The 21,103-nt window shown below is 44.6% G+C and overlaps 1 long non-coding RNA gene across 2 annotated transcripts in view; it reads left to right on the forward strand.

The window, feature by feature from the left end:
• The window catches only part of LOC119567490, a 97,301-nt gene that overhangs the window by 34,674 nt on the left and 41,524 nt on the right, over positions 1-21,103 (forward strand). For both annotated transcript variants that reach the window (XR_005227509.2, XR_005227505.2), the window contains 3 exons: positions 8,037-8,160; positions 9,875-10,040; positions 12,686-12,818. This is a non-coding gene — a long non-coding RNA (uncharacterized LOC119567490). The remainder of the gene's footprint in view (positions 1-8,036; positions 8,161-9,874; positions 10,041-12,685; positions 12,819-21,103) is intronic.

A 21,103-nucleotide genomic window follows, 5' to 3' on the forward strand; every position in this document is an offset into this window, starting at 1 on the left:
CCTTTTAAGAAGTAGCACCTCTAAATGCAAATGAAAACACCCCAGCACATTAGCAGTCTCCTGTCACTAAAACCAGATGCAACAAATGGGCCCTGGAGCATGCCCTGAAAATTGGCAAAGCCAGGCTATTTTGGACCAGTATGGGAAGGTATTCCAAAGCCTGGACCCTTCCAGAGAACGTCCTGTCAGTCATTCCCTCTCCGTTATATGGAGGAGGGACATCACATCAGTGCTTCTGCAGCTGTGACAGTGGAGGATGGAGATAGAGGTGGCCAGGATCCCCTGGGGGACTAACATGAAGGGGAAGGGAGTCCAGGAGAGCTGGCTGTATTTCAAGGAATCCCTGTTGAGGTTACAGGGACAAACCATCCCGATGAGTCGAAAGAATAGTAAATATGGCAGGCGACCAGCTTGGCTTAATGGTGAAATCCTAGCGGATCTTAAACATAAAAAAGAAGCTTACAAGGAGTGGAAGGTTGGACATATGACCAGGGAAGAGTATAAAAATATTGCTCGGGCATGTAGGAAAGATATCAGGAGGGCCAAATCGCACCTGGAGCTGCAGCTAGCAAGAGATGTCAAGAGTAACAAGAAGGGTTTCTTCAGGTATGTTGGCAACAAGAAGAAAGCCAAGGAAAGTGTGGGCCCCTTACTGAATGAGGGAGGCAACCTAGTGACAGAGGATGTGGAAAAAGCTAATGTACTCAATGCTTTTTTTGCCTCTGTTTTCACTAACAAGGTCAGCTCCCAGACTGCTGTGCTGGGCATCACAAAATGGGGAAGAGATGGCCAGCCCTCTGTAGAGATAGAGGTGGTTAGGGACTATTTAGAAAAGCTGGACGTGCACAAGTCCATGGGGCCGGACGAATTGCATCCGAGAGTGCTGAAGGAATTGGCGGCTGTGATTGCAGAGCCCTTGGCCATTATCTTTGAAAACTCGTGGCGAACGGGGGAAGTCCCGGATGACTGGAAAAAGGCTAATGTAGTGCCCATCTTTAAAAAAGGGAAGAAGGAGGATCCTGGGAACTACAGGCCAGTCAGCCTCACCTCAGTCCCTGGAAAAATCATGGAGCAGGTCCTCAAAGAATCAATCCTGAAGCACTTAGAGGAGAGGAAAGTGATCAGGAACAGTCAGCATGGATTCACCAAGGGAAGGTCATGCCTGACTAATCTAATCGCCTTTTATGATGAGATTACTGGTTCTGTGGATGAAGGGAAAGCAGTGGATGTATTGTTTCTTGACTTTAGCAAAGCTTTTGACACGGTCTCCCACAGCATTCTTGTCAGCAAGTTAAGGACATATGGGCTGGATGAATGCACTATAAGGTGGGTAGAAAGCTGGCTAGATTGTCGGGCACAACGGGTAGTGATCAATGGCTCCATGTCTAGTTGGCAGCCGGTGTCAAGTGGAGTGCCCCAGGGGTCGGTCCTGGGGCCCGTTTTGTTCAATATCTTCATAAATGATCTGGAGGATGGTGTGGATTGCACTCTGAGCAAATTTGCGGATGATACTAAACTGGGAGGAGTGGTAGATACGCTGGAGGGGAGGGATAGGATACAGAAGGACCTAGACAAATTGGAGGATTGGGCCAAAAGAAATCTGATGAGGTTCAATAAGGATAAGTGCAGGGTCCTGCACTTAGGATGGAAGAATCCAATGCACCGCTACAGACTAGGGACCGAATGGCTAGGCAGCAGTTCTGCGGAAAAGGACCTAGGGGTGACAGTGGACGAGAAGCTGGATATGAGTCAGCAGTGTGCCCTTGTTGCCAAGAAGGCCAATGGCATTTTGGGATGTATAAGTAGGGGCATAGCGAGCAGATCGAGGGACGTGATCGTTCCCCTCTATTCGACACTGGTGAGGCCTCATCTGGAGTACTGTGTCCAGTTTTGGGCCCCACACTACAAGAAGGATGTGGATAAATTGGAAAGAGTCCAGCGAAGGGCAACAAAAATGATTAGGGGTCTAGAGCACATGACTTATGAGGAGAGGCTGAGGGAGCTGGGATTGTTTAGTCTGCAGAAGAGAAGAATGAGGGGGGATTTGATAGCTGCTTTCAACTACCTGAAAGGGGGTTCCAAAGAGGATGGCTCTAGACTGTTCTCAATGGTAGCAGATGACAGAACGAGGAGTAATGGTCTCAAGTTGCAATGGGGGAGGTTTAGATTGGATATTAGGAAAAACTTTTTCACTAAGAGGGTGGTGAAACACTGGAATGCGTTACCTAGGGAGGTGGTAGAATCTCCTTCCTTAGAGGTTTTTAAGGTCAGGCTTGACAAAGCCCTGGCTGGGATGATTTAACTGGGACTTGGTCCTGCTTTGAGCAGGGGGTTGGACTAGATGACCTTCTGGGGTCCCTTCCAACCCTGATATTCTATGATTCTATGATTCTATGATTCTTAGGTAACCCAACGCCTACTGAAAATCTGAAATTTTCAGCTTGGGTTTCTCTCTTATGGAAACCTCAGGGGGTTCTCTGCACTGACCCCCAACCTCAAAACCTTTTGGGGCTTCCTTATTCATGTTTTAAATTTTTTTCCTCTGCTGCTTTCCCTATGCTCACTGTTTTTTTAAAAATAGAATTAGCTCTGCGGGGAAGGAGGACAAGATTGCGGCTAGCAGGGCTGTGTGTGTAACTCCTGCCATGAATCCATAGCACAAGCCTTCAAATCAATATAGCCTTTTGGAAATGTTACCACATGCCAGAACCTCTGACCAAAAAAACACCCCACCCCTTTCATTCCTGACTGAAAACTCACCCAAGATAGTTAACGTCAACAGGCCGGGCCAAAAGCTGCCCTGACTTACACCCTGATTACAGGGTGAATGAAGGATCAGTGTTGAAAAGGGGCTGGCCTACAACAGGGGATCTGGCCTAGGGGCTGAACTGGGGAGCACTCTGCAGTAATTCCTGATCCCGTCTTCGACCGTTATATATATAGTACCTAGTCCTTTTATAGTGCTTTTCATCGATAGATATGGTATATCTATAATATAATAACACATTGTTGAGATCTACTGACGAAAACCACCATATAAGAGAGTGTTTTACAAAGGAGGTCAGTGTCATCATTTCCGTTTGGCAGCTGGGGAAACTGAGGCAAGGAAAGGGGAAGTAAGTAGCCCAATGTCACCCAAAGGCAGAGCCAGGAATAGAACCCAGGTGTCGTGAGTCCCAATCCAGCCACTGGGCCCTGCTGCCTCCATGTTTCATTCTGCCGTAACAGCTTAGAGTGAGGGTTATTACTGGAGGAAACATTTGGGAAGGGCTAGTTACCTGTCCTGTATCGCAAGTGGATTCCACCATGAGGGCTCGTGACCTCTGTTCTAAGAGAGAAGCAGGGCTGGCTGGGTTGTCAATGGAGCTTATCACTGCTCCTCGTGCACTTCAGATGTTCCGTCCTGCTGGTGTGGTGTGAACTTTGCTCCCATTACAGACATCCCCAGCCAGAACTCCTGCAAAGACCCTTTCTTCCAGCAGACATAGCTCTGTAGGATGTTCATAGTAGTCAGCTGGCAGGGTGGTGCCCTTAAATTACATTGTATAGACACCTATTACACCTTAGCATCCAAGCTCACACCAAATCTTGTTGAACTAATTGAATTTTATGCTCCATTTTTTATGAGTAACAATAAAAAATAAATAAAAATCAATGGAAGATAATTACAGCACCTTGAAGTCTAATGTTACTGGCCCAAAGAGCGAAATGAGTTTATGATATGACAGCCTTTTATCTTGGATCTGATAGGAGTGTTATTCATTGTATTTATTAAAAGTTTGCCACCTGCTGCCAAAAGAGACTTCACTGAAAATTAACCCATGTTATCACTGTGAGTAATATCCTGGTTTTATCATGTGGAATAAATAAATAACAGACTTTATGCTTTTGCTTAATGAGGTTATACACTGAGTGCAGAGCAAGGCAAACAGTGTGAACTCCAGTCCAGAAAAACATTGATTTGGAAGAGCTGAAATTGGAGCAGAAACTACCTCAAGTTTTCTGGCATAACAGCAGGAGCTGAACTGACTATTAATTATATTATGGAACTGGACCAGATTGGAACTGGGCTTTAGGTACCAGCGGAGGTGGGTGAAGAGTGACGAAAACTATTTGCAAACATTTTTGGTGACCTCTAAGTAGGATTTCACTTCACTTCACATTTCTCACAACTCCTTTTTCATTAACGGTATTGTGCAAGCAACAGTTATTTAGATTCATACTATCCTACATAAAAGAGGGGCCAGTGCGCCCTTTGGGCACCATTCATACATAAGCCGACTCTGGTAGTTACTTACAGCTAACACTAGTTCCCCGACATCTTCTACCCCAATTTCCCCCAGCTCTTGACTCCCTGTGGGTCAAGCAGAAAACATGAGCCTTCCTTTGATGAGCCAGAAAGGTTAACAAGCTCAGGCTGCTACATTCCAAGCAGGGGAATGTACTGGTTTGAGTATCATCAACCCAAATATTCGAAAGTTATGATTCGAGCGACCCCCACACCCTGCCAAATCATGAGATTTGCTTAAAAATCATGAGATTAAAAAAAAAAACAATATATGTTGGGTTAGTTTTCTTATTTGCCTTCCAGTGTGTGAGCCTTTAGGCTGCATTTGCTTCATGTTTTCAAGATTTTTCTCTGCAAGCCAGAGGGCTAGAAATCTTTTTCTTTTCTTTTTTAAACAAAGCAGAGATTCTCATAGAATCTGATTCCATCAGCTGGGGCTTTAAGAAAAACATCCAACCATGAGACTTATGATAAAATTGCGAGAGCTAGGAACACTGAGATATTTGCCAAAAGCCCATTTTCAAGCCTATAGCTGAGATTTGTTTAATCACTAAACAAAATCACAGATGACTTGTAAGTGGCTCAGGAGCTCAGATTAGTTGGGCCAGAAATGCTGTGTCCAAGTGACATTTCCCAAAGAGCTGACGGTATCCCTTTAAACAGTGGCCCAATAACTAAGGTGAGGCCTTATGAAAAAAGCTTATAATGCTTCTGGCAGCACACAGGAAAGACGGTTTGAGCCAGGGGCACAGGCAGTGCTCAGATAGTGAGGAAGATATAAGGCTTTTGTGTCTAGCCTGTTATAATAGTATAGGATCCAATGGGATCTCTTCATTACAGAGTACTGCGGAAGGTAGCGGGGATTGCCACCTAGAACAGAGCTATGCTGCTAGTTTGAAATGTATTGGTCTGAAATTAAATTGGACTGATGAAGAGACTGATTAATAAAGAGATGAATGGCTTGATTCTGGACTTCATTAGCTGGGAGTTTGAAGTCCTTTCACTTGAACAAAAAGATAGGCCAGGTAGTTAATCTCTCACACCCCTTTAGCCTTGTTCCAAAGCCATCCTGCCCTGGCTTGGATCACTTCAGACTGACATGACACCATGGGGGGAGAAAACTCCCAGAAGAAGTTAATGTTTTTTAATGTTTTTCATTCGAAGTCCACATTGCATGTCACAGCTTTGGATACCCAGGGCTAGAGCATAAGGGAGCCTACAGACACTACCATACGCATTGTGCAGAGATTGCAACCCCTACTGATCTCAATACCCAGTGACTTCAATGGGTTTTGGATCAGCCTCTGGGTGTTTGTTTACCATCTGCAAGCAGAGCGATGATCTAGTCAGTCCTTCGTTTTGTGACTGGCAGAGGCCAGTACCTCATATTTCACAGGAAAGTGATCCTTCCTCTTCCCTTATAAACTACCTAGCCAGTTGAGCAATGCTGTACTTATGGGGAAATACCTTCCTGACCCTTGTGGGAATCAGTTTGTGCCCTGGAGCATGAAATTGAATTATCTTCATTTTAACCTGTATAACTGCAAATGTTATTGTTAATGTAAGTATCCAGCCTTTTTTAGAACTGAACTACTGTATGTATTTCCATTCTTTATTGTATTCTTGGCTCGTATTCCTCTCCCATTCTCACACCAGGGGCACTTCACGTTAGCTATGAGGTGTTGACAAAGCGTCCTAATGCTATGTCCACAAATGTAGTCTACGGCCATCTGGATGTAATTATGAGATGAGCAGGCTACTGAAATAGGCCCAGCTGCCCTACTAGTCTGCCTCAAAATTATTCTAGCAAGAGACCATCTCTAGGCTTGCTAGATGGACACTATCTCCAAGGTCCATTCAATCCCTCTCTGCTGACTCTACCAGCAAATGAGCTGGCTTAAATGATAGATACCTGCACGCTGAGAACTGGACTGAGTTCCTCCTCATCAAATCATGTCCCACAATCCGTCTAACAGCTGTCAGACAGCAGCGACTTTCAGCCTCTTTCTAGCTGAGTCTTGGTCAAACTCTATTGATCAAACTCATCAAGGTCAAACGCTTTCCCATCACTAGGCCCCTGATTTGCCACCTATGTGAACTGCAAAATATCCCAGTTCTGCAGTCACTAAACAACCTGCTGACTATATGTGTGTATGTGTACATATATATATATATACATACAGGATCATTCTAGGAATGACTGTGTGCTCTACCTGGTCTGGGAGCATCAGCCCTGCTTTGAGTCACTCCTAAGAGGAATAATTTTGATGAAGAGTTTTAAAAAGACACCTGTCCCTTCATGCTGGTGGATGTTAATAATACCAGGAATACTATTAATGGCTTGGTTCTCTGTCATCATATCTAATACCCCCAGAAATTGCTTGGATAGCTTTAATTATATTGGTGCCATTTCTTTCAGTCCTTGTTATCTTTTGAGTTCCTTCAGGGGTGGGGTGGGGGGGAGAAAGAGGGGGAGGGTCACAGCCTAGAAGCAAGTTCTCTAAAGGTTCTTTGTTTCCCCAGCTCAGGTATTAAGCTGATGGCACAACAATCCCCCACGACATTAGATTCACCTTCCTGCCCTTCCTTACCTGAATGCAGACCTTGTATTGTCCCGCCCCCCCCCCCCCCCCCACCGTCCACTCAGAATGAACCCTGCACGAGCAACCTAAAGAATAGGCCACAAGAATGTGCCCAGAACAGAGCCAGATTGTTCAAGCGACGTGAAGAAGGGAGGGGAAAAAATAAAGGATGGGGGGCGGGGAGGCCTAAAAGAAGAAAAACGTCCCTGGTGGGTTGAATTTCTTTGGCGATAGTTAAAGGATAGTACGGTTATTTTTTTTAAAGGGGGGGAGGGAAGGAAAAAAGCCCCACCGAGAGCAGGGTTTTGTCTGCACAGTGGCCTACACAGAAAGGTGACATTTGAGAGAACAATTGCTAGGCTGTTTTACCATGTCTGCCACTATGAATGAGGCTTAAGAAAAGGTGTCCTTGGCCTCCTGCTAATAGTCATCATCTTCATCACAGTCTAGCTAACGCTGCCTTATGAAATAGGGGCACCCAGCTAATAAACAAAGCCTATAAAAGATCAGATTGGTGGACACTACAGCCTCATTTCATTGCTGGCAGCAGCAACCAGACCTGCTCACCGATCGGTTGTCGCTGCTTGCCGCATTGGAGGCTGGCTGGGGACCTGGTCCCCCCCTCTTGGCTCGGTGGTACCTCTGCCTCTGCAGTGTTAGTGGAGCTTTGTGTTTTCCAGACTGGAAAACACACTGTAAACGTGATGTCGGACAGAGCAATGGGGTGGGGTGGGGTGGTAAAGCTGGCGCTTTATTGGGAGCTGGGATTTTGACAGCGCGTCCTTGTCCTAAATATCTTAAGCCATGTGGGCTCCATGAGCTAGTTAAGAAGCTGCCCAGTGGAAAAGGTGCAATTGCTGTCTATGCACCTAGCTGCAACACATGTCTGGCTCTCTCTGTTGATGGTGATGCTGGTTCTGAATTCAGCAGCTGCAGTCAAATGGCTTCAGCTGAGTCTGCCTTTGAAAGAAAGAGAAAATGGTCCATGTGATGGTATCCTGCTATTCCAGAGAGATTACATTGCTGCTCACTTGCAGATGACGTCCAGGTACCAAGCTACAATTTATTGAAGAGGATGAAAATAACTGTTATGAAAATTTGGAGTGGCTCCACGTTTAAAATGTGTAATAATAAATTCCTTTCTTCTCTTCCCGGCCTGGATCTAGAGTGTCAAACTATCAAGAGCCTCTTCCCATTGCCCTCCCCACCCATCAACTTGCTTCAGGATCAGTGAAATAGGAATCAAATCAGGACATCTGCTGATGTCAAGAAGGCTTAAAGAAATGGAAGGTAAGGAGAATAATTAGCCTCGAGTGCTCTTAGCAACAAAGGACCCAGGATCCACCTTTTTCCCTGCACATCCATTCCCGATGCGATTGGCTAAACGCTGTGTTTAAGCACAGCTTCGGTGAATTGAGTCAAAATAGGCCGTGGCTGAGAGATGTTTATTAGGCTGAGTGTTTCCCGGGTTATTACCTTACGCTTTCATGTCCTTAGTGGTCTTTTTCCCCCCCCTCTCCATTTTCTCTTAACATTTTGACCCATATCCATAAGCCTGGCTAAGATTCAGTAAGTTCATGAAAGAGCTGAGCAAAGTATTATCTGTGTGAATAACGCACAACATGTATATATGTGTGTGTGTGTGTGTGTGTGTGTGTGTTTACAGATGTATATGCATATGAGGGAATAAACATTCTTTCTCTCTCTCTCTCTCTCTCTCTCTGTAGCATTCATGTAGTGATCTATTCTAATGTTTGTGTTGTTCATAGATGGAATCTGTTTGTTTATTCTAGTGGTTTGATGTACATATTTGTGAGCATGTATGTGTTTCTGAGTGAGTCTATTGAACCATGTAAGTCTTCAAGTGGCAACAAATTTCAAGAGCCGTCCACACCACCACTTTGTTTTTGTTTCACCAGTTTTAGTCTTTTCTTTTTAGCTTTTCTTCTAGTCTTTCCCATCTCTTTTTTCTTCCTTAGAAGTGTATTAGTTACTATGTAAATGAGTAGTAGAGCTTCGTGTTGTCCACAGAGCCGTATGCAGTCAATTTATAATGGTGGGGAATATATGCCACCATATGAGAAACAAAGGGGTTAAAATGCCCATATATGCAAGCATTGTCTAGTGGTTAAAGCACAGCACTCGGAGACAAAATACCCAGGTTCTATTCCTGTCTATGCAACAGGCTTGCTGTTCAATCTTAACAGGGCAAGTAACTGGGCAAGTCACTTAACTTTCCTCTTTGTCTCACATTTAAGAGCAGACATGGTAGCCTGAAACAACTGTATTATGACAATTCCTGTAATGCGCAAAATCATGTGTACTTCACTTTAAGAAACGATGGTGGTTGAAACGGCTTGGGGAAGGGTGGTGATGCTGGGCGAGGAGAGTGGATTTGAGAAGAGAGATTGGCTCGTAGCCATTTTCTGTTGGCAAATAACTCCAATAATCTTTTCTACGGTGTGTTTATTATTATTTTATATTTTTTCATCAGAGAACAGGAGAGTTATGTGTCTGGGTTGCACTATAAGACAGTTCAGGGAGTTGCTACTGAGGGGGCAGGGTGGCTGGGGGACCCTAATTGGCAGTTGCCCTAGGCTATCATAAAAGAAACTGAAACCAGAGTGTTAATGCTTTAGCCAAGTTATAGTGAAACGGTTTTACTGTTTAAGAAGAAAATGAAATGGCAGTAAGTCTGGAAGTGTCTGGGAGTGTGCTACACTGCTGTTTGGGGATTTTAGGAGCAAGTATAAGGTTACAAAGGGTATTTGGGAGAGCAAGTGGTATGTGTGTGTGTGTGTCTAGAGGCCAGGGTGGGGTGTGATGAGGTGGGCTTTGTTCATCTTCTTATTTCAGGTGATCCTATCAGTCAAATTAGATTCTTTCCCTTTTTCTCCACTTAATATAATCTGTGACAGCAGAGTCCCACAGTGTGAAAATCAGTCCAGTGAGAGCCCCAGGCTCTGAATGTTTGGTTCTGAAGTTATTATGACCTCTCTTTTAGGCTTCAACCTGGAAATGCTGCTTGTGACATTCCCATTCCCCTGAGATTTTGTCTGCTTCTGTTTCATCATGATCACAGATGTAATATCTGACACAGGCAGAGTAATGAACTCGTGCTGACATCCCAATCTTGTGGACACGTCTGCCCTTCTGAAGCTTTCTCTTCTGTGAGTAACCTGGGAGTCTGTTATATTCTTTGAATGACAACCTAATTAGGTAATCATAATAATTAATAATTATTAATAAAGAGAGATAACAAGAGTGAGGCTGGTCCCTTTGGGCCACATCAGTGGCAAGGAATCTTTAGGAACTTGGCAATGTCCTATAGATTACTAGGATTAGCTTTTAGCAGATTGGGGCTGGGAAGGAGAAAAGGAGTTTTCTGGATTATAGATTTGTCTCTCATCCTGACTCCTGTGTTACCCACTGACGTCGGCCAAAACTGTAGTGTATGGATGTGGATGCAAACTTCTCAGGGATGTTAGGATTTTGGTCTTGTCACATCTCTAATTATGTCTGTAAAGGACACCCAGCCGTCAGCCTGGTCCTCAGCCGGTATTAATTGGCCTAGCTCCACTGAAGGCAAAATCCCCTTTAAAAATAATCTGTCAGGAATTATTAATAAGTAAAAATATATGTTGTTTGCTCTGCATTTCAGGTCCGGCCATGTTTCCCTCAAATTGCAACAATTTCCTTCTTAACCATCTAAGTATGTTTTTTTAAAAACACAACGAGGTGTATATACACCTAGAGTTATACATACACGTCACAGTATCAGGGTCTTTGGCCTGGGAGTAACTGTAGGATCAGGTGTAGCCTAAGTCAGTCCAGCGCTCACATATTTTTGCCCCATTTTATTAACAGCCATTTAACTCAAACACCTTGAAAACAGCTGGAGGAAAGTATCCGATAAAGATGTGATGCCGCCACCACCACTTCACTTAAGGGTTTGCGATACCTCAGTCTACATCTGAGACCTCCCGTGAGTTCTCCAACACAAACAGGGACGGCTGTCCTTGACCTTCCTGATCCTTCTAATATAACAAAAAAGCAGAAAATAACAACTCTCAACCCTTAAATGTTTAAATTTATTTTTTTTCATGTGGTGGTGGTGGGGAAGGAAGGCTCAAATCCATCTCCCATGGACTTTCCACGTTGCTTTGGGCCAAGCTTTATAAAAGTAACCAGCGACTTTGAGTGCCCAGTCTGAGACCCTTTAAATGTGTCTGATTTTCAGAAGGGGCTCAGCATGTTCCTGGTAAATATCAGGCCCCTTTACAGTAGTTCAAATTGGGCACCTAAAATCACTTGTCACTTTTGAAAACATTGGCTTCTCGTGCCTATATATAAGTAATTTGTCAACTGTCTGAGGTGGTCAGAAAATGGGAATCTAAATATGTCAGTTGAAAACCAAAATGTTTCAATTTAAATACTGCCACAGTGCCTCATGGGAGTTGGAGTTGGCCTCAAATGGGTGCTTCATGCTCCCATTCTCTTTATAGTCTGGGCCCCTGGAAGGACTACATTTCCCACGGTGTACCATAGTGAGGGGAGGCACTTGCATTATAGGAGTCTCTGGCCATGATGAATCATGGGAGATGTAGAGAGACAATGTGGGTGAGGTAATATCTCTTGTTGGACCAACTTCTGTGGCTCGAAAGCTTCTCTCTCTCACCAACAAAAGTTGGTCCAATAAAAGATATTGTCTCTCTCATATCCTGAGACCTCACCCACCTTGTCTCTCTAATATCCTGGGACCAACCCAGCTACAACTACACTGCATGTAGTCCAACTGGGGACTCTGGTCCATAGAGGGGACTGGGAACATGAGGACACCAGACTACAAGTCTCAGGAGACACCTGGGTAGGATAGTTGAATCAATATGTTTCAGGGTCTGGAAGAAATATTTTGGTATTCAGTCTAAAAATTTTTTTAAAAAGAGGTTTTTTTTTGTTTTTTTTTTTTTACAAAGAATCAAAATTTTCAGTGGGAAGAGGACATTTAGCGAAAAATGCCATTTAATGGAAACCCCTGATTTTCCACCCAAAACCGTTTCAACCAGCCCTACCTAGCAACAATTGAGACGCCAGCATTTTTCTTAGCAAACAGCAGGCCAAGTAGCATTTTAAAAAATCACCAATAAAGAAACAGCAGTCTTCTGCCATACATGGCTGGTGTATTTTTCCTTTGGAAATTGGCCACCCTAAGCACACACAGAGCTCTGTGTGAGCCAACCTTACCCTCCAAGAAACTCCAGAGGAGAAAAACGCACTGTGACTTGGATGGGTTTTGGATGGGGGTGAGGTGTGCTGGGGCAGACGTGCTGGGGCGGGGGGGGGGAGGGAAGGAGGGAAGGAAGGGAGGGAGGCAGAGGTTTGAACTAAGTTCCTTTTTCTATTTTATTTAGATTAGGTTCTGCTCAGCAGGGTGATTTCTTAATTAGACCAGCCCAGTCTTGCAGGCCTGTAGCCCTTGCCCCCTGCTCTGCCTTCTAAGGTTTCATGAGGGAAGTTGTCGTGCTTTATTTCCTGAGTCCTAATATTTGAGCAGTGTGCGGTTATTTCAATGGGAGGAAAAGACATGTAATTTAATCATCTTTATTAGATTTTAGGTGAAGGGGGAGTGGGAATTGTGTCCTCCGCTTGTCTTTTGACTTTCCCGTCTCCTTCTAGTGGTCAGAGATGAGATTTCATGGGTTTTTGAAAAGGAAAAAGGGTCTGGAAACTTAGACTATTTAGTGAAGGACTGTCTGTCCCACGTTAAGGTTTAATAAGAAGATCTAATAACTAACAGCCCTTATCTCTGTCTTAGGCAGAATTAAGCCTCTGGATGGATTCGTCTTGTATTTATTAATGCCCAGCTAGGACTGAAAATTTTGGCCTCTCGATTATGTTGATAGGATGAAATCTCTGGAATCAGAATGATGGATGAGGCTAAAATAAAGGTGAGACGTAAACACAGCTAAGACAGAGTGAGTGACTTTTGCTGAACCAAAACTTGGAATTTTGCAAATTTTTGTAGCTTTCTAAAGGAGGAGGGAAAGGCAGAAATCAGTATTCTCATGGATTAGGCCACTTTGCCTCTTGTGTTTGAAACGTTGTCACAGCTACCAAAGAGAAATTAACAAGAAGACACATTGTCCAAAGGGGGAATGGTTTATTGGAATGGAAGTCCTGGAGTTGGCTGAAACATAGAGCGAGAGAGGAGTAAGCCTCGGTTTCCAAATAGTTAATCAAAAGTCTGAGTCCTATCCAGATCTCCTCTGACCGGACACACAGCAGACAGACACACACCAAACACCTAAACCCAGAAATGGAGACAGAGATATAGGCCTAATCCTACGAGACACATGGAGCCCTATTAACTCCCATTGATGGGAGTTATGCACTGAAATACCTTTGAAGGTCTGGGTCAAGGTTACTACTGAACCGGGGCTGAATTTTCAATGACCCCAGGGCTGAATCCCCTCCATCTTCTCCTGAAATGAGGACAAAAAGTGGAAGTTTATGTTGAATTCTGCATTGAAGGATTTCTTTTGGGGGAGGGGGCTTAGTCTGAACCTAAAGCTCAAACCAAAACTCCCAGGGTGTGAACCCCGCCATGAAGAGAAATAAAAAAATGGGTTTAATTGAATCCCTGCCAACTGAGATGCCGAATTGCTCACAGCAGCCACAGAATGGCTTGAACTGCTATTTATAGGTTCGCTTCCTTTTCTCACAGATCTGTATGTGAGATGCAGATACGCCAGGAGAGCTGTGTGCGCAGTTAAAATAGCAGAACTTCGGCATAGTGGGAAGGCGAATGGGGAGTCCATCAGTACTTCCTGAGGAGGTCACAAGTGAAAATGAGCGTGGAGGTCACTTCCTAGTAGACACTGGTGTGCGTCAGTAAACCACTGGAATGGCATCAGTGACAAGGTTTGTGCAGGAGCGACTCCAGACCTGGAATAGCAGGGGTCGTTGCAGATCCAGGCTCAGGTGCTTTGGCAGAGGTGTGTGTGTGTGTGTGTCAGCCATAGGACTGGGAGAGTGGGAAGTGGTTGAGGTGCTTGAGCAGAGCTTTGTGGGCGTCCCAGGGATGGAGGAGCAGGAGATGATGCCCGCCAGGATTGGGGTCGATTGGCAGCATTGTGCAGCAAAAATCCTGCCCGTGCCGTGCCTGCTTCTAAGAAGTATTAGAAATCCTTCCCAGAACCAGATCCTTTCTCTCTCTCATGCACACACCCAAGAGGCACGCACCACAAAACAGAAACACTTTAGACTGAAGCGTCACCTACCCATGATACAGCTGTCACAAACAAACTGGCTGCGAAACAGGGACCAGGTGCCAAGCAATAGTGTACAATGGGATCTCACGCCTATTCATACAGACCTATATCTATCTCTCTGAGAAAGCTGAGGGGCATAAAGGAAAATCATGGAATGCTGGCAAAATAAGTAACGCCATAATTATAAGCGGTGTGTTTTGGGGGGGGACGGAGCTGCAGCAGTAGGGAGGTTGGGTTCCGAGAAGTGGTTTGACTCGACAGACGGACAAAGAGAATGTAAATTAAAAACAGCGAGCTCTCCCCCCCACCTTGACTCCAGGTATGCATAATTATTATTTATTAACGGGAAAAAGAGTGCGCCTATATAATCTCTACAGCCATACTCTTACCTCTGACTGCAGAAACGACACCAGAGAGGAAACATTATCTGGTGGCATCAAGCCAATTTGAGAACATTATCCCTTCCTCCAGCAGCCCCCTCCTCTTTCCTGAGACTATCTGAGCTGCAGGAGTAGGACAGGAAGAGGAGGAAGTGATGGAGGTCGCCTGACGCTGCCCTAGGAGGGTAACAAACCCCACGCAAAGGCCCAGCTCAAGCTCTCCAGAGTCATTATCGCTACAGTCTGTGAAAGGTTAGGGAGGAAAGAGCTTTTCGGAAGTCTTTGCCCACTAATTGATTGCGAGGGGCGGAAGGAAGGATGTATCAAAAAAAAGAAAGAACCCCCTGCCATTTTTAATCCGTCTCCCCGCCGAAATGTACAATATTAGAAGGCAGCAGGTTGTAGCTTTAACCGTAACAGGGCAGAAGGGAAATCAGATACAACAGGAGTGGGGTTTCCTTTCATCCTAATGGCGGAGCTGGAAAATATTTTCCATGAACACCAGGAAGGATGAAATTTACTGCAAAGAAAAGCATAAAGGCCAGATTGTGCCCGGTCCCTGCCTGACAACGATTCCCAGGGAACTCCAGGAGGAATTGCCTGGCCCACAATGCCTCTAGGTGCTCGCACCATTGCTGTGAGGTTCCAATGTGGCATACCAGTATATCATTGCATTATCTGTTATGCTCTAACTAATGGGATGGAGCCGATCTGTTTCCAGATGAAGGGCTATGTTTGGAAAATCAGCCCACCGTTTTGTATGTGCAAACAGGATTTATCCGCACAAGTTAGAAAGTCCCATTCGCACGTTTCATCCTCCGTGTTTGCACACCCATGGGGCTTCAGAAACTATAGATACAGAGTGCTTTACGGGCAAGGTTCCTGCCTTGAGGTGTGTCTGAGACTTTATGTCTATGCGTGTTTGGATCTGCAGCCCTGAGCTTGGTTGTGATTTCATTTGGGAGCACTGAGCGTACAGAGACCCTGTGCCTTTCCCTGGGGAAGCTGCATTAGAGCATAAAACACAGCCCTAAACCCGTGGTTCTGAATGCCTTGAACAGGAGGGAGGGTCAGCCAGAGATCTGAGGTGAGATGCCGCATCCTGGTTCAAACTCCCGGGAGCTACTGAGCAGCATATCCCAGAGACGGATGGCTGAGCAGGGGCTCCTTGACATGATCCCTGTTGTCCAGCCCATGTGGCTGGAAATGAAGGCTGCTACAGATTTGTCTCCTCTCTTGACCGGAAGCACTTTCAGATGAAACAATGTTGGAATGAATCCATTTAAATGGCACCTAAACATTTGTATGTGTGATGACTCTGTACTAGGGGAACATTGCATGAGTTTCTTAACCAAACAAACAGCCTTGTTTTTCCTCTTCAGGCTCTCAGATAATCAATTATTTGAAAAGAAAACAGACACTTCACACTGTTCTCTAACCCACACATTTCCTTCGCCTTTTGGTATGATTTTTAGACTAAGGAGAAAATATAATCAAGAGACCAGCGGCTCTTAGCACACTTATAACTCCTTTAACTGGAAGATCTCAAAGTACTTTGCTAATTAGTTGATCATTGCAACACCCCTGTGAGATATATAACTTATTGTCATCATTATTGTACAGACAAGTGAACAAAGATGTGTAGAGATTAAATAGCTTGCCCAGGTCAGACAGCGGGTCAGAGCTGTGACTAGAATCCAGGAGTCCAGTTACCTTGGTCTAACAACTAGACAACACACTCTGCATGAGAAAACTGAATAAAACGTGAAGGCAAAAATAAATAAAACAAAAATCTCACTTTAAAAATGTGTTCTGTGTAGAACCAGAATGTTCTGCAGGAAAAAAAGGATGCAGTCCAAATTTTTACTTCCAGGCAAACATTTGAAAATTGACTTATAATGTACCCTTTCATTTAGATTTTATATGAAGGTTTTACTTGAGCTTGTAATGAAGATGGAAAAATCCTAGGTTGCCATGGCTACTGGCACTTTGCCTAACACACTCAAATCTTTTTCCCCTAATAAAATAGATTTCAGAAACCCACCTATAAAAAGGGAAGAGTTAAAAATCCTATAAATTTATGTAGGAGGAAGAATATTATTCAGTGTAAAGCAGCTTCTAAGCAGCCTTGCAATGTAATTATTTCAGGATTTTCTCCCCACCAGTTAGGTCCATAAATTCATATTCCTGACCTAGATGATTCTTTTGCTGATAACGACAATACAATTAAAACACCAGAAGAAAAACAGGGAGTGGAGAAGAAAATAAATTGCATGATAACTTCTTTAGGACACTATCTGGTAGCCACAGAAACACTAGCAGAGGAAAACTGCTCTATTCTATATCTAGTCCAGCATCCAGTCTCTGACAGTGGTTTTTATCCTGTGTGAAATATCCTCCCACAGAGAAAGTTTCTTCCTTACTCATATTGGCTAGAGGTTGGCTTGTGCTCTGGAGTAAGAGGCCTTGTATTCTGTTCAAAAGTCTCATCTTTTAAAAGTGCTTATTTTCATAATTCTGGATGTTCTTTTTGTTCCTATAAATCCTGCTAAGGTCTGAGCCTCAGCTAAAGATCTCATAGCTTGTGGCAATGAGTTCCACAGCCCAATTTGTTTGTTGTGGTTCTTTTAAAAATGTTTTTCCTTTTGTGATGAAGTGGGACACCTTTTATTAGTTTTAAATCTTCTACCTTTCTGTTTCCCTGAATGGCTCATCATCAGAGAGGCTAATGTGCTGTGGAATTGGATATTTGGGGGCTGATCCAAAGGCAACTGGAGTTAATGAGAGTCTTTCTATTGACTTCAACAGGCTTTTGGATCAGGCCCTAGAAGGGCGTTTCTAGTGAAGTGCAATATCTATGATCATTGCAAAGCTTTAAAACAAACGTTTGCAGCAAAACAATCCCTTCTGCAGACAGGTTCTTGCTGCCTCTTGGTCTTGAACGCATTGACCCAACAGGGAAGAAAACAAAACATATCAAGGAAAAATCAGGAAAACAGCCATTTAGTTCAACTAACCCTTGTAGATGCACTGCAGGTGAGCATTTCCAAAGTGCCTGCATGACGTAGGAGCATAAATCACAATGAAAGTTAATAGAACTTGTGCCCTTAAGTCACTTAGATACTTTTGGGAATCTTGGCCTTCATGTCCTGCAGATAAAGGGAAGGCAAGTGAGAGGAAAAATATCATTAGATGATGCAGGTCAAACAAGTGTCTCTAATTAGGTCACATTTCTTGCAGAGTGAGGAGATGTAAGGGGTCAAAAATGCCTTTCTACTAATTTTCTAAGAAGCCAGAGAGGACACATCATGTGTCAAAAGAAATAGGAACTGTGTCTAACTGAAAGTAACAAATCACATTCATTTCCTTCCCAAAGTAAATGCTGCTTCTGCTTTTTGTCATCCCATGTTGTACAGCCACATCTGAATCACCCCAGTTCAGCAGAGCAACGGCCCATCTAATCTGATATCTGATCTCTCAGTCACCTGTGACTTATAATGGCTGCTTCAGCATCAAGTGCAAAACTCCCAGGTGTGTGTTGGGTGGGAGAGGTGACGGGAGGAAAAAGGAACAGAGTGGTGGTAGTTCGGAGCAGAGTCAGGGGCAGGAGCTGGGACATCCACCTGCTCTGGAGGGTGGGAATCACCACTCACATTCCTGCATGTTCAGACCAAGGAGGCTGTGCAAAAGACTAAGGCAATGTGTGCCCCAGCTAGGATACACAGCCCGCTGCCCCTTTGGGATGTGGAAATCACTGTGCAATATAGACATGCCCTGGCTGGAATTTTTAATGAGTGTCCGTGATCTGAAGATTAAATGGACCCTTGCTCCTGACCTGCGTAGGCCCCACTTCAGGGCCCTGATCTAGCGCTCTTGGAAGTCAATAGGCTTGGCCAGATCCTCAGCTGGTAAATCACTGTAGGTCTGAGTTTGGCTGTAGATGTCAGCAGGAGCTGGATTGGGCCCTAAGTGGTAGAGAGGATCTTGCATTGTCTAACTTTGCTGGGGATGTGGATGGCGGTGTATTCCACCCCCAGTTTAGGAGATGGATGAACAGTGAATACAAAGAAAATCACCCAGGCTGTTAAAGAAATGGTTATGACAGCTGTTCTCAAACTTTAGCAACCCGAGGACCCCCATTTTGATTTAAATTTTTTCACGGACCCCCCCAAGCCAGCTTCTAATTTTCCCTGGGGGTGCTCAACTTCCTGCTCAGCCCCAGAAGCTGCCCCCCCTCCACCCCTTCCCCCAAGGCCCCACCCCTGCCTCACCTCTTCCCCTCCCCGCTCCATCCCTGCCCCTCCTCTTCCTCACCTCTTTCCACCTCCTCCACCTGTCCTTGCTCCTCCTCCTCTCTCCCAGTGCTTCCTGCACACCGCGGAACAGCTGTTTAGCGGTGTGCAGAAGGCGCTGGGAGGGAGGGGAAGGAGTGAATCAGCAGGGCCGGCAGCCCTGGACATGACTTGCAGACCCCCTGGAGTACGCTTGTGGACCCCCGTTCGAGAACCACTGGGTTATAACAACGTTAGGGACTAGAGCCAGCACAGAGTATATGGCAATGCATGCTATAGGAGCACAGTGTGGAATTGCATTGGCAGTATCAGAATGATAGGAGGACCTGCTGACGCTTGCGCTCTCTTCTCTTCATGCTAACTGCAGAGCCTTTTAATGCAGCAGCCCTTTGGATGTAAAGAGCAGTGGCCCTCAGCCAGCACAATTTATTTTAAACATATGTTTCCGATTTTAAAACGTCCAGACCTAGAAAACTTTAATCATCGCACACCTAGGGATTTTTGTTTTGTTTTTGTAAAATGCTGAACTGTGTCTACAGAACAATGAGTAAAAAAGCAACATGTTATGTTTGAAAAGAAAGAAAGATTTTTTTTTAAAAAATCTAGCTGGCACTCTTCTATTATCAAAGCAAGGTAGCAGATTCTGCATCGAGACGCCAGTGTTCCAACAAATAAGCCTTTCGTTTTGTTTGGAGTGCATTTTACTGCTATAATCATCCGCTCCTGACAAAACTTCCCGACATTACTGATGAAAGAGATCCTAATAAACCCTTTCGAGAGAGGTTATTTGAAAAGATAAAGTGGGACATCTCGCTACCCCTTTATATCCGAGCCTAGCACAGTGGTTTGAGCAGATGGTATTTACTACAGACTTCAGGGTGATTTTCCTGTTCAGCTCACATCTTGTTCAGCATCTAAGGAGGGCTCTATAGAGGACGTTTATTTTAAAAGACTAGAATAGAGTATATAAGGTCTCTAGGTTGGAGTAAAAACAATTCATAGGGGAAAAAAGATATTTACTAAGAGTCCGATCTTCCTCTTACTTACATCATCTTTTCTGGTGTAAATCAGGAAGAACTACACTTAAGTCAACAGAATTGCACTGGTGCATTATCCACCAGGAGTAAAAGGAGAATTGGGTCCTGTCTCTCCAGGACAGTCAGCTGAGGGGGAGAGATTTACTCCCTGACTCAGGATTTTGGAAGGTCACTTGGTCTTCCCTGCATCTGACACAGAGGTAGAAAGGAGTGGAGGTCAGGTCAGCTTGTGGGAAGGGACAGGAAGGGCCTGGAAATGAATCACAGGGAAGACTTCAAAGGAGGTTCCTCCTCCCCTCCTCTTCGGAGGCCAACGCTAGAGGAACGACTCAGGATGACTCCCCCTGCTCTGCTGAGAGAAATATTCTCTGGGACATTCCAGAGTTAGCAGCACATGGTGGAAATCAAAAGCAATGGATTTAAAATGGGTAAGAAGAAAAGCTTTTTATAGTAGCCTACCATTAACCTTTGGATCAAAGGGGCTAGGTAAACAAACAGAATGGAATAGAACCAGTGGTACTCACTGCTGCAGGCTGTTACTCAGGCACAGGGTTTATTATGATTTAAAGAAATCTAAGCCATTTAGGGTGAGGTTTTCAGAAACGCTCTGGGAATTTTACCGTTGGCTTTAACGGAAGCAGAGTTAGCACCGGTGAGAACTTTTGAAAACACCAGATGGGTGTTTTAATGCATTCATTTATGCACTGGTGAGCCCATCACCTTAGCATGTGGTGCATTAATCTAGACTAAACACCACATGACATTAACTGAAACCACCTACGACAGAGAGTATTAGCAGCCCTTTCCTTGCGCCGTCCCTAAACAAACTACTGTTGGTCCGGAGTCAAGCAAATGTTCAACCCAATAGACATCTCTTGCACCACTGTCAGTGCAACTAAGCTCTGAGAAACCACTGGAGTTGCACAGAAGGGGACAAACATCACGAGCAGGGATTGTCAATCAGTATGCCTTAAATGAACTCAGCCATTATGTGATACATGGGAACCTATCTGATACACGTACTTGGGAAGATGGAGGCTACTATCTCAGAGGTAGTAGCCTGCATCTTCCCAGGTACGTGTATCAGAAATAGGGTGACACCCTCCCCAAGCGAGACTGTCACCTTTGCCTCCTCCTGTTTCAATACTGCACTCAGCAAAGCAGCAAGTCTAAAAACCGCGCCTGTGCACCAGGAGTTAAGAGGATTGTGCTGCTTTGAAGATGGGAAACAGATGATAAATATTAGAGTAAGG

The sequence above is a fragment of the Chelonia mydas genome, chromosome 14, assembly GCF_015237465.2.
Source record: "Chelonia mydas isolate rCheMyd1 chromosome 14, rCheMyd1.pri.v2, whole genome shotgun sequence".
NCBI lineage: Eukaryota > Metazoa > Chordata > Testudines > Cheloniidae > Chelonia > Chelonia mydas.